At 45.8% G+C, this 13,186-nt stretch overlaps 2 non-coding genes across 2 annotated transcripts; both read left to right on the top strand.

Moving 5' to 3' along the window:
* The first annotated feature begins 8,342 nt into the window (after positions 1 to 8,342).
* Positions 8,343 to 8,414, top strand: Trnac-gca (transfer RNA cysteine (anticodon GCA)). Its single transcript has one exon. It is a non-coding gene; the product is annotated as a tRNA-Cys (tRNA).
* A 3,316-nt stretch (positions 8,415 to 11,730) lies between these two features.
* Positions 11,731 to 11,802, top strand: Trnac-gca (transfer RNA cysteine (anticodon GCA)). Its single transcript has one exon. It is a non-coding gene; the product is annotated as a tRNA-Cys (tRNA).
* Positions 11,803 to 13,186: the final 1,384 nt, after the last annotated feature.

The raw sequence follows: 13,186 nt of genomic DNA, 5'->3' as shown, positions 1-13,186 counted from the left end.
TGGAATTCAAACTTAACTGTCCTTTTATCATGTCCTTTTCCTTATTTGTTTGCTTGCTTGCTTGTTTTGTTTTTCTGAGGCAGGGTTTTACTGCATAACCTGGGCTGCCCTTGAGCTCCTGATTCTCCTGCCTCAGTCTCTGGGATGCTGAAATTACAGGTGTGTACCGTCAGGCCTGGCAGGTGTCTGGCACTTTACCTAACATGATTGCTCTCAGGAACAGGGGCTCCTATCCCGTTGTCTCATCTGGGAGATGTTCATTGTTTTCTCCTCATGAGTGTGTGTATGTGTGTGTCTGTCTGTTCACACGTGCATGGAAGCATGGGGTGGGCACTAAATATGCACATCTGTGCTTCTGTACATGGTAAGAGTCTAACAGTTGCTCTCTGTCCTGCTCACTGAGGCAGGGCCTCTCAGCTGAACCCAGAGTGCACAGATATGGCTAGTCTACCTAGCCAGCTCACGTCATGGAACCCCGATATCTACCTTCCAAGCACTGGAATTTGAAGAGTGCTCCTATACTCATTGAGCATTGTGCTTTACACATCTGAACTCAACATTTGCACGACTGGTGCTTTAACCATTGAGCCATCTCCACGGCTCTGAGCTTCGTTCAGAGAGGAACACACTAGCCAGAGATTAGAACAGGCTCAACCACAGACCCTGAGCAGAAGGTACATGGAGGCACTAGCCACAGGATGATACTGAGCACCAGAATGAGGCTAGCTTAAACTGTGGCTACACAGCTTCAAAAACGTCGTGTGAAGGAGAGAGTGTAGGGCATGTCACTAATAATTTTTATATATTGTCTACTTGCTGGGATGATTTGGGATATAGTGACATAAAAAAGTATTGTTAAAATTTATTTATCCCCATTGGTACCGCTGTAATAGAGCATAGCTACTAGAAAGTTTAGGCCGACGTATGTAGCTTGTCTATTTTGCTCATATTTCTATTTGACTGAATGACACTGGCCTAGAGCTGTAGCCAAAGTAAGGGAGACTCAGTGACCATTAGGCCAGGAGCCAAGGGCCAGCCTGCCCAACAGGAATTAGACTCGCCTCATTATAAGCCTGTGGCTGAAATGAGTGGTGTGTTTAGAATCCTCAGAAGCAGCTTTCACTGTTTAAATTCTCTGGGTTGAATGGTTACATAAGAATGGTGGCTTCTGCATGTTTGGCTTCTGAGGGACGACACTTCTGTGGAAGGGAGGGGAGGGGACAGGATGGGTAGATGGAGGAGAGGAGTGTGTCAGGGAAAGGCTCTGGTTCTTGGATGCTGTGTTGAGTTGCTTGGTTTTTTTAATTCTTCTTTTTCCTTCCTTTGTTTATGAAGCAAATTGGCAGTAGCGGGCAGCTCTGTCTACGTTTGCTGGAAGCAGATGTCCACAGTAATTTGAGATTTAGGGCTTGAAATGGCATAGACAGTGACATGAGGAAGTATGGAAAAGACCCATGGAAATTTTGTCAAATAAATTAAATCTCTGTGAGTCCCCTGACCCTGGAAACTATTTATAGAGCAGAGTTCTGGAAGTGGAGCATCTTTTTATAGCTGAAAACGTTGCAGGGTTTCAAAGTTTAGGCATAGAGTTTAAAGTTTTGTGGCCTGCAGGTCCTCTTCCCTCTATTCTCACCTGAGGTTTCTGAAAAGTGAAGAAATATTGGTGAAAGTGAAGCAAATAGAAATGCAGGGCCCTCTGGAGGCCCAGGGTAACCTGTCAGTGGTAAAAACAAAACAAAACAAAACAAAACAAAACAAAACAAAACAAAGCAACTTAATCTTTTACCAAGCTTCACTGGTAACTTGTGCACCAATCACATCAAACTGAAGAATCAGGTCTCAGATGCACAGCCCACCATTGGTCAGTTCCCAGTTTCCTTCCTGATGGGAATGTCATCGTGTCCTCCACAGACATCATGTCAGAGGACTTTAAGATATGACATTTGCAGGCAGTGGTGGCGCACATCTTTAATTCCAGTACTCAGGAGGCAGAGGCAGGCAGATCTCTGAGTTCAAGGCCAGCCTGGTCTACAGAGTGAGTCTCAGGACAGCAAGGGCTACACAGAAAAACCACACACACACACACACACACACACACACACACACGCACACGCACACGCACACGCACACGCACACAGGACATGAAGATTGGAGGCCAGTGAAAAGAGGTTCCTGCCATGCCCCTTCCTCAGCAGGGAATCGGGACATCTCATCTGTCCCCGCAGCCCTCTTCCACCCCTCCCTCCTCTTAGGGTTTTGCCACTGCAGTGCGGTGCTGTGTAACACAGGGCTTCTCAGGAGGGATGGCATTGATTTAACACTGACAGATGCACGAGGGCTCTGGGCCAACGATATTTTGGGAGAGGAAGAATGTCTCAATTTTGGGATGCCGTGAGATTCCAGGCTTTCGTGACTCTGGGTGCGTAGAAGACGTGGTGGGCGCTGACCAGGAAGCCGGGGCTGGCGGGAAGGTACAGTTGCTGGCTTGCCGAGAGAGGAGTCTGATGCAATGGCATTTGCCTTGGCGTTCTGTCAAGGAAAGCTTGAGCTCTGCCAGGAGCTTGTCATCCGTTGGACATTGATTCCAGGAAGCTGATGATATAATGCCACTTGCTAGATGGAGGTGCCAGGACAAATGACAACATGATGAGTCTCTGGCTCCTCGCAGGAGATCATTATTTCCGAGGGCCCAGTATCACATAATGATTTCCTTTTCCTTATTCGCTGCCTAATGTTGGTCACGCCACTATGACTCCATCATTATGTGTTACCACTGTGGGGTTTTTAAATTAAACTTTTTATTTACTTGTGTGTGGGGTGAGGATGGGGGGTGTCACATGTACCATAGCATGAATTTGGAGGCCAGAGGACAATTGAAAGAGTTGGTTCTCTTTTTCCACCATGTGAGTCCCAGGGACTCAAGCTCTTCAGGCTGAGCAGCAAATGCCTTAACCCAATGAAACACCTCAGCATATCAGAACTGTGTGTGTACACTTTCGGGGTTCATTTATAAAGCAGGGCCATTATCTAGACAAATCACAGGAAGGAGGTTGTGAATCATAGTACAGTGTGCTGGATGATGTCAGTAGGTAGTAAGATAGGAAGAGACCAGGACCCAAGGCCATTGACAACCTCCCATTCTTCTTGAGGTCTTGAGGTATGGGGTGGTGGAGAGCCCCAACAGGTACAGCGGTGGTGGGGAACACAGGCATGCACTTCTAGCCACATGTGGCTGCGTGGAGTATGCCTAAATTCGTAGCATGCATGATTTCCTCTGCTCCACATTGGGGAGCACATTCCAACTGGGATGACTGAAATTGGGGTGACTTGAGAGCTGGGGTTCCAGCTGCTCGTATGTCTTCTTGTTGGACCTGGCATGGAACTGTTGGCAGGAATGCTTTTTAAGAAACCGGTGACAGTGAAACAAGCAGCCTTGCCATGTTCTTCTTCATAGTATGGCGCCTGGGACTTAAAAGCAGGAATTCCAATGGATATAAGGGAGCCCTCTGTGTTCCTTTCTGCCCTCACCACAGAAACCCCACAGCGCTATTTCTCCCATACTTTATTGGTACAGAAGTCCCAACCTGGTCTTGGTACATGGCTCAGCTGGCGAAGTGCCCGTTTTTACCCACTTACCTGTTCTGTGTCCTGGGTATTTGTGAATGATGCTGCAATACAGGAGGGGTACAGAGATTTCCATGATACGGACTTTCTTTCCTACTGGAAGTGAGATTTCTTGATCATGCAATAATTCTCTCTGAAGTTTTTTGGTTTTTTTTTTGTTTGTTTGTTTTTTGTTTTTGTTTTTGTTTTGTTTTTTGAGGAACACACTCTTTTCTACAATGGTTCCACCATCTTACATTGCTATCAACAGTGCGCAGGATCCTTCTTAAATCTGCATCCTAGTCACATGTATTTTTTTTTTTAGCTAATTTTTTGTGTGTATTTGATGGGGGCTTTTATAACTATATATACTTAATAATTTTGCTACAAAATAGTTATGAATTAAAATGATCATCAGTTGTCCTTGTGAATAAGATTGTAACCCCTCCTATCAGATATAGGTTTGAGGATTTTTTTCCCATTATGTAGGGTCCCCCCCCCTTATTGTATCCATTGTTTCCTTGCTGTGCAGAAGATCTGAAAAACTTAAATTCTAGTTTTCATTAGTTCCTTGGGATCTAATGATGGCAACATCAAGACAATTCAGTTCCCCAAACACTGCATTTGAGCATAACAACCACACGAGGTTAGCACTGGGTTGAGGAACAAACACAATTTCCTCGACATTTTTGCAACATATTGTGCCATGCCGCTCCTGTAGCTCTAACCCTTGAGTGCTACATTTGGAACTCAGAACAGACTGGCCTGCACTCCTGTTAGTTAGGACACATATTACCCTTGACTTTTGCCTACATTTTGGCACTGAAATCAGAGTCACACGCTTGGCGTCATCACAACCGTGTTAGGAAGGTAGAGAATGTGGAACATGTCAGTTAGATGCCTATCAATGCAAGTATTGTTCTGGGGTTCATGGAATACACACACACACACACACACACACACACACACACACACACACACACGTATACCTTTGTCAATATGGAAGCACTAGCAGGAGTTCTCCCGAAGAAGAGAGAGGGCAGGGAAGGAAGGAGGGAGGGCTAAGGAGTTGAAGTTCACTCTATGAGTTAGAGATACTGACAACCCCAGCCCCTACAGCTACTAAACCGGACACCCGTGAGAGCTGATGGCACACCATTATTCTGAAAGTCTGCCGACAAATACACAAGAGGAGCCGAGGTTTCAGTTGAGAGTGGAGGGCAGAAAAGATGGATGTCTCCAGCACAAAGCAGTCAGGTTGGCTTTAGTTTTCTTCTTACCCAGCAATTTTGTTCTAATTGATTCTTAAAGCTGATTGGATAAGCCCACCACATCGAGGAGAATAATTTGCTTTCCTCAGTCTCCTGATGGCAATGCTGATCTCATGCAAGAACAACCCCCCTCCCCACAGTTTATCTATCCAGAAAAAAGTTAACAAAATGCCTGGGCTTCCAATGGCCCACTCAAGTTGAAACAAAACGGTGGTTCAAGTTGAGCAATCACACTGTGGCTTCAGTGAGGTTTCTAAGATGACTTGGGACCTGTGTGTGTAAGTTTGCTAGCTGTATGGCCTTGCCAAAGTTGGTTAACTTCATCGTACCTTGATTTCATCACTTGTAAAATAAAGGTGGAAATAGATTCTCCCACGTTGCTTAGTTTGAACTCAGTAATTTAGCAGTTTAAAGCGTTCAGAAGCATTCCCTGCAGGCAATCAATGCAGCATGTGCTTAATGTACATTTTAATGTATCCCAATAGTTACATATTCATTTTGATGTGCAATAGGACACAATACAACTGGCATGATTTCAAGAGCATTTTTGCTTAGTATGATGTTAAGTCAAAACAGTGGGTTAATTTCAAAATGAATAAGAAATAAACGCTAGTGAGGGCGAGTATACAGGCTCAAGGAAAGCCAAGTGCAAGGCAGCCAGAGGCGGATGCAATCTCAGAGCCAGGACATCTTGAGACCACACAAATGGTAAAAAGATAAAAAGAAAAAAAAAAAAGACCATCTCAAACAGGGTGGGGTCAACATGGCCAATCAAGATGTCTGCTAATTATCTTTTGCTTCATTGTAATGAGGTCTCTGTATCATCAGCCTTGCAAATAATAATGGCCTCCTCGAATAATCATCTGATGCCCCGATACATCCAGGAAAATCCCCTATCATGACAGAAACACTACTGGAGAAAATCCTGGAATTCTCCACCTTTCACCTCATCAATGTATGTCTTACCCGCTGGACTTTGTCCAGAAGAGTTTCTCTAGAGGCCTGGGTAGTGAGGCTCTCCCTCTCCTCCATCAGGCTCTTTCTTGAGAAGCTGGGACTCCCTGCCTTGGGTGTGTACTTTTAGCCTGTAAATAAACTTCCCTAACTTTAGCTCACCACTGGATCCTTTCTTGAATAATGACTAGAACCATAAAGCCGGGGTTAAGGTAAGGTCTCCATCTATTGCCTCTATTTCTGAGACCTTCCTAGCCATGACTACCAGCAACATTAGTACAGGAGACATGTTGTGAAATAATAAAAATTATGATGGAAAAAAATAATGAGTGATTAGGTTTGGGAAATACTGTGGGTGATGGTGTGTGTGTGTTGAGGGGGTTGTGGAATTTAGGATGATAAAGGAACCACTTCTCTGAAGGGTTTCCTGAGATGGAGGGTACTTCCTCTTAAAATATGGGAAATCCCCTAGAAAACCAGGAGGACTGGTGCCTACCATCCAATATCCATCCAACAAACATTTTTTGAGTTCCAACTCCCTGGCTGTGGGGGAGTTTTCAAAGGGTGCTGCCTTCGAAGAACCTTGAGCAGAGTAGATCCTAGTTCAAATCTTCTCCCCTCTTCCCCTCCAGTGCATCAGTGATCTCATTCATCATTTCTCACTTTGTACTTTTTAATCTGTAAAAGAAGTGATTGGAATGACTGTTAAATCCCTCCCAGCACTGGAGTCCTTGAGTACGAAGCACATAGTTCACCTGTTACTGCTAAAATCTCAGCTTCCATGGATGCTCAGAGTGAGAAAAGAGCGAAGAATAAACAAAGCATGCAATGGAAATCTTGGCTCTCCACAGTTTCATGCTTTGAACACGTACTCCCTAGCTGCTGGTGCCTGGCCTGTTCTTCAAATGCATTCCTTGTTTTCTAATCTGCCACCATCAGAAACAAGCCACTAATAACCTTGGTGTTGCACAAGGGAACACACAAAGTGAAAGTAGCCAAACAAGACAATTCTCTTTTTGCAAAAAGAGTGCGCCAGAACCAAGACTCAGCTGCCAATCACACAGAGATAGGACAGTCATCTGGTTTTTACTTTAATGCCCACAGTGAGCATGTCTTTTCCCGGATGGGTTCTGACTTTACAGTCTTTCACAGTTGACTAGTTTCAAAAGAACTGGTGAAAAAGGAATGAAGGGAGCGAGGAAGAGGTTGCTGTCCAGGGTCAGCAAGTTCTGAGAATGCAGCTGGACCTTTGTGGAAAGAAAAGTTTAACAGGTGGGGGAGGTTAGAAGGCTTGCGTGAAAGTCTTACAAAGTAAGGGAGACGTACGGAATACTGGCAGGTAGAACAAAATTTGATAGAGAAGAAAAAAAATTCTCGCACCACCGCGTGAACCATCTCCAGCACGCCCTCCCACCGCCACAGACTTTCACTCTGCCGTGCCTTGCCTTCCATTACAGACCAAAGGTCTCTAAAACCATCAGCTAAGACAGGTCTTTCTTCCTTTGACCTGTGCTTGCCAGGTATCTCGTCACAGTGATCCAAAGTAACAAATGCCCCAGTGCACCCCTTCCCAGCGTGAGGCAGGGCACTCGAGAATGGGATGGGGTCTCTCTCCACTGCCAAGATCCTGACAACCCCAGCCCTCACACTGACTGATCACTCCCACATTTACTGTACTTGGGGGAGAGCTAAGTAAGGTGCGCGGTTTGGGAAATCGCCGGGAGATACTTCCTAATAGGCACACACACATCCGATTTCCACAGGATGTTTCTGCACGTGGCGTGGCAGTAGGGGATAAGAAGATGGTTGTAAGGTCAAGACACACAGGCTGCTGGCGCTCTGGGCACATTTGGAAGTTAAGGAGCTTTGGCAGCGGGAAGAGGGTTGATAACTTTGTTAGCTGACTGTGAGCCCTTGGCATCCATTTCTGTTCCTTGAATCAAATGACCCTCTAGAGTGGACAGTACTGCAAGTTTCAGGCGATTTATGTTATATAAGAGTGCCACTGACCATCTGTTTTCAGCCGACAGAAATCATCTTGCATTTATGACTCGGGACAGCTGTCTCTCACCAATTGTTATTGGGACTCTTCCTCCCTCAGAGTCAATTTAATGCTACAATTATCTATCAAGTGCCAGTTTGTGTGATCATAGAGAATCTATGTAAGGCAGTAGCTGAGACAATCATGACAGAAATCCAATCACTCATATTGTATTTATGTCAATGTTCTCAGTTGTGGTGAAATGGGATTTTTCTGTGAAGTGAGGTTTGCTTTATAGGAAATGCAATAGACAGGAAGGCAGCACTGAGTACTGGCCAGTCTGAAGGAGAATTTTCTTGGCCCTGTGATCTTAGTTCTTCAGATCTCTGTCTTGTGTCATTATAAGTCTCCTCTATAACTTCTAATGCCCAGACTGCTTCCAGCCAGCACTCCTAATTATAGCTCCCCTGAGTCACTGGAGGCTTTAAGAACCAGAATGCTGAGAGACAGATACACTATAAATCCATTTCACTGGGGGTATAGCTCAGGGGTAGAGCATTTGACTGCAGATCAAGAGGTCCCTGGTTCAAATCCAGGTGCCCCCTGTGTGCTCTTAACTTATGGATTGTTTGGCTTTTATTATTTTCCGTCGTTCATAAGCCATGGTTCATGGCTTATTGAATGATAACAACTTCTCTTGAGTTTTTCAGACATTGTAAGCACTAGTCTAGGCTCTCTCTATATTCCCTGTCTCCCACATTTCTTCCAGAACTCAAAAGCTGCAAAGAGAAAGTAGGGATTTGAACTCAGAGCATGCCTTCAATGACCTCACCATACCACTCACCTCACTGTTCTGATGTAAAACACTGCGTTGGGCTGGTGACACAGCTGTAATCTCAGCCCTTGGGAAGCGCCAATGGGAAGCTAGGGAGTTATGGGCCAGCTTTGTCTTTGTAATGGGGTTGAGGTCAGTCCAGGCTATCTTAAGGACCAAACCAAACCAAACAACTTTGTGATGAAATCCTGTGTGACCTTTCCAAGGTCCCCACGATCCTTACCACATTCTGGCTGTAAGGAAATCCAAGAAATTTAGGGACTGTGCCCTGAGAGAAGCAAAGAGAGACAATCCAGTTAGTGACAGATCGCGTGAGCAGCTGTGTGAGGTTCCACGATGTAAATAGGAGAGAAACGTCTACCCACAGAGTGCCGCTGGTGTTCCAACTAAACTGGCCGGAAATGAAGGAACTGCACGCGGGCCACACCAGTGCCATCGCTTCTCAACCTGTGGGTCACGATCCCTGGGGTTGGAAGGACCCTTTCAGAGGGATCGATCGCCCAAGACTTCTGAAAAACACAGATATTTACATTACCATTCACAACGCTAGAAAAGTTACAGTTTTGATGTAGCAATGAAAATGGTTTTACGGTTGGGGGTCAACACCACAAGGTTGGTAGCCTTAGGAAGCCTGAGAACGGCTGTTCCACACGCCAGAGCTTCGTGGGTGCCTGTCACCTTTCATCCCCATCTTTCTTCAGTGGCCATCACTCCTACAGCGGTTGACTTCATTTAGCACCTCTCCTCAAGGGTGAGGATCAGGCAGGGTGCCCAGCCTACGCCAGGGCCTATGCCAGCCAATTCTGTAACCGCTCAGTCCGGCAGGAATGAGTGTGGTCTGAAGATCCCCCTGTCTTTGATGACGGGAGTGTTGAAAGAATGAACTAGATGACGTTAGAATTTCCACAGGAATTTTCTCCTGCGTGTTGTGTGGTGGTGGTGTCGGGGGAGGCATGGCAGTCTGGTGACAGCCAGACTAGAGAAGAAGGATTTACAGTTAGTCAGATGACCCTGCTAGAGAGACTGCGGGCTGCAGTAATGGTGGGCACGGGACCATGCCTTGGCCAGGCTGTTTAGTTACGCACATGTCTTGCTAAATCCCTCCCCTCAAGTAAGGCCCCGGAAGATGGACTTGGAAGGGGTAGGGGTCACAGGATGTCTTTGTCTCTCTTTCAGTGTGGTCCACATTGTAAAAAGAAAACAACAACAACAACAACAAAAACCTTCCTTTTCTGATTCTCACTATTCATTTGGCTTATGGTGGATGGGTGGTCAAACTTGGCTTATTGGGTCAGAGGCTGTGACCGTAAAGTCAGTAAAAGTTTGGGTGACATTTCGAGAACATTTACTATGCATGGGACTGTAGGAAGCACGGCCTCAGAGATGAGTGACACTCAGCCTCGTCCTCCATCCACTCTCCATCGGAATGCAGGCATGAACCATAGGAGGCCATGCCTGAGCTGTGCCAAGTTTATCAGTGAAGAGGCAGTGATTACTTCGGCCCAGAGGAGGAGAGGTTAGGGGAGCTTATGGCCAGTCAGTTTCAGAGAATAACGTTCCATAGATGGAGGATGGAATGTCAGTAGATGGTGGAGGAGGGTTGTACACAGCTCTAGGCAAAAGCAACAGCAGTGGACTGGAAGTCACTGGAGCCAGGTAGCTACTCGGAGTGAGAAGGTGAAGAGACAAGTAGAGATCAGGGGTGAAGACAGTCCTGTGTTGGTTTAGGAGACTTGGGGATTCTTGAGAAGGCATTTGCAAGGGGTGTGTAAATAGACTTGGTTTTCAGATAGGCTGCCCTGGGAGCAGAGTGGGTGGAGGTGGGGATGGAGGGAGGGACAGGGAGAGGGTGATGATTGACTTGGGCAACCTGAAATGTAAAATCAACTGCACTTGGTGTTTAACTGGAGCTGGAGGTGGCGTGGCCCAGAGTTGCCTGAAATATTTGGCCTAGATGACAGTGGTGCCAGCAAGCAAGACAGGGGTGGGAAAGGTTGTCAGATGGGTGGATATGCAGGCCCAGGACTGAGTCCTGTGCCACACCAGAACCCCAGCCCCATAACCTTGTCATTATGGGACATTGAACTAGACATTTCAGTTATGTTGTGCCTCCATTTCCCACTTGCAAACCAAACACACTAATGTTTATTTTATTCTTCTTCTTCTTCTTCTTCTTCTTCTTCTTCTTCTTCTTCTTCTTCTTCTTCTTCTTCTTCTTCTTCTTCTTTTGTGGGTAGATGCCCAGTACAATGCGGGGCACACTGTAAATGCCCAGTGAGTTTGAGCTACTGTTACAACAGAGAAAAATACGAGAAGATGTAGGGCAGGGAGATCAGAAGTTGAATTTGGCACAATGGTTCCCTTTGGGCATCAGAGCATAGAGGCTGAGAGTGGGTATTTGAGGCCTTCAGACCTCCTTTGATCCACACCCCCGGATTCTTGCTCTTCACTCCCTGGCTCCACAGTGGCTGTCAGGCCTTGTCAGGGCAAGTTTGTTACAGTGACCAGCACTTTCCTGACTTTTGGCCTAGTCTTAACCACTCACCATCTGTAGATCAGAACCCAAGGGGCTAGGAATTGGGGTGAACTGTGAACTCTGAATTGTCTTTCTTTGCTTCTGTTTTTGTTGCTTTGCTTTGCCTTGGCTCTGACACAGAACTGACATCCCTGGATGGAAATCTGATGAAACCTCCCACAGTACATGTATGCATGCTGCATTTGTCTCTAATTTCAGAATCTAACGTGAGCTTCTAAATCCATTTGTAGGCAGACACCGAGTCCAGATCCTTTCCTAGCCATGCCTCATTGGTGACCATTTCTGTTTACAGCACTGATTTACCTGAAGCTGTGTGTTCAGTTGATGATAAGATAATTAGACTGAGGGGACAGGCCTGAGACAGGCAGGAAGAAGATAAACACTTAAGCTCGGGGGGGGGGGGGGGGGGAAAGCAGCAGGCAGTGCAGTGAGAAGATAATTAGAGAGGAATCTCAATCCTAGAGGAATCTCAGGCATGAGAGTAATTTAGAAGGTGTGATGTAGGTCATAAAAGCAGAACAAATGTTTACAGGAGGTATGAGTATGTCATGGGGGTATAGCTCAGTGGTAGAGCATTTGACTGCAGATCAAGAGGTCCCTGGTTCAAATCCAGGTGCCCCCTGTATTAAACTGTTTTGTCTCAGTTGTCAGCTTCATCCTCAACTAGGATACAGCAAACACTTGCCTGGACCTCCAAACTGAAGGAAGCATTTACAGTAGGGTTCATGTAAATGTCTTGGCTCATTGATTCCCTGGCAGGGGAGCTACAGGTTCACTGGCTCATAAGTCAATCCTTCTTCTAGCACCGGAAGTCAGTATAGTCCCATATATTGATACCCCATTTATATTTCATGTATATACACACACAAACACACCCCTCTCTATGCGTACCTCTTGTTTTTCCTTCCTGCAGGGTCAATCTTATTAACAACAGCCCTTGCAACTCCTTGTCTTTCAGCTTAAAATAACTTTTAATTCCTCAAAAAAGGAGTTATAAAGATAGTATAGAGCAGCCCCTGCCTTTCCCATTAACATTAGTTAATCTCCTGGTGTGTGTGTGTGTGTGTGTGTGTGTGTGTGTGTGTGTGTGTGTTTTAAACTATGAAATAAACATTGGTACACGGTACAACCCTATTAATCAATCACACCGTAGAATTTGTTCAGATTTAACCTTTTTCTTCCTCCTCCTCCTGTCCTTCTCCTTCTCTTCCTCCTTTTCCCCTTCCCAAGGCTCAGGAACCGTGGAGGAAGCAAGACTGTGAGATCCAGATGTCAGGAAGGACCGGACATGACAAGACTCGTGAACTCACAGCAGCTGAGGCAGTCTGCACAAGATCAACGCAGTCAACAGTTTAGGATGAGGGTTGTGATGGTTTGAATGAGAATGGCTCCCTCGGGCTCCTACATTTGCATGTTTGCCCCCCCCCCATCACGGTGGAACTGTTTGGGAAGGATTAGGAGGTGTGGCCTTGTTTGGAGGAAGGGTGTCACTGGGGGAAAGGCTTTGAGGTTTCAAAAGCTATGCCTGTCCCAGTTAGCTTCCCGTCTCTCTTGTGCTTGTGGCTCTATATAAGTTCTCAGATACTTACTACTCCAGCACCTGTTCCACGGTCCCATCCTCTCCCAGGATACCCTGGAGTCACCTCCCGAATCAACTTGCACTTGACTTTATTTGTTCTGTTTTATTTATGGAGACAAGTTCTTGCTATATAGTCCGGATGGACTTGAACTCACCATCTTGCTGCCTCTGCCTCCTGACTTCTGGCATCACAGGTAAGTGCCGTATGTAGATTTGAGACAGGATCTTAATATGTAGCTCCTGCCTGACCTGGAATTTGATCAGGTTGACCTCAGACTTACAGAGTTTCACCTGCCTTTGCCTCCCAAGTGCTAAAAATTAAAGGCGAGTATCACCATAGCTTGAATTCTTTAAAAACATTAATGACATTTATTAATAAATAATAAATACATTCATGTGTGTGTCTATGTGGTGTCATGTGCACATG

The sequence above is a fragment of the Meriones unguiculatus genome, chromosome 6 (genome assembly GCF_030254825.1).
Source record: "Meriones unguiculatus strain TT.TT164.6M chromosome 6, Bangor_MerUng_6.1, whole genome shotgun sequence".
In the NCBI taxonomy this organism is placed as follows: domain Eukaryota; kingdom Metazoa; phylum Chordata; class Mammalia; order Rodentia; family Muridae; genus Meriones; species Meriones unguiculatus.
This window is presented reverse-complemented; position numbering and strand designations above follow the sequence as displayed.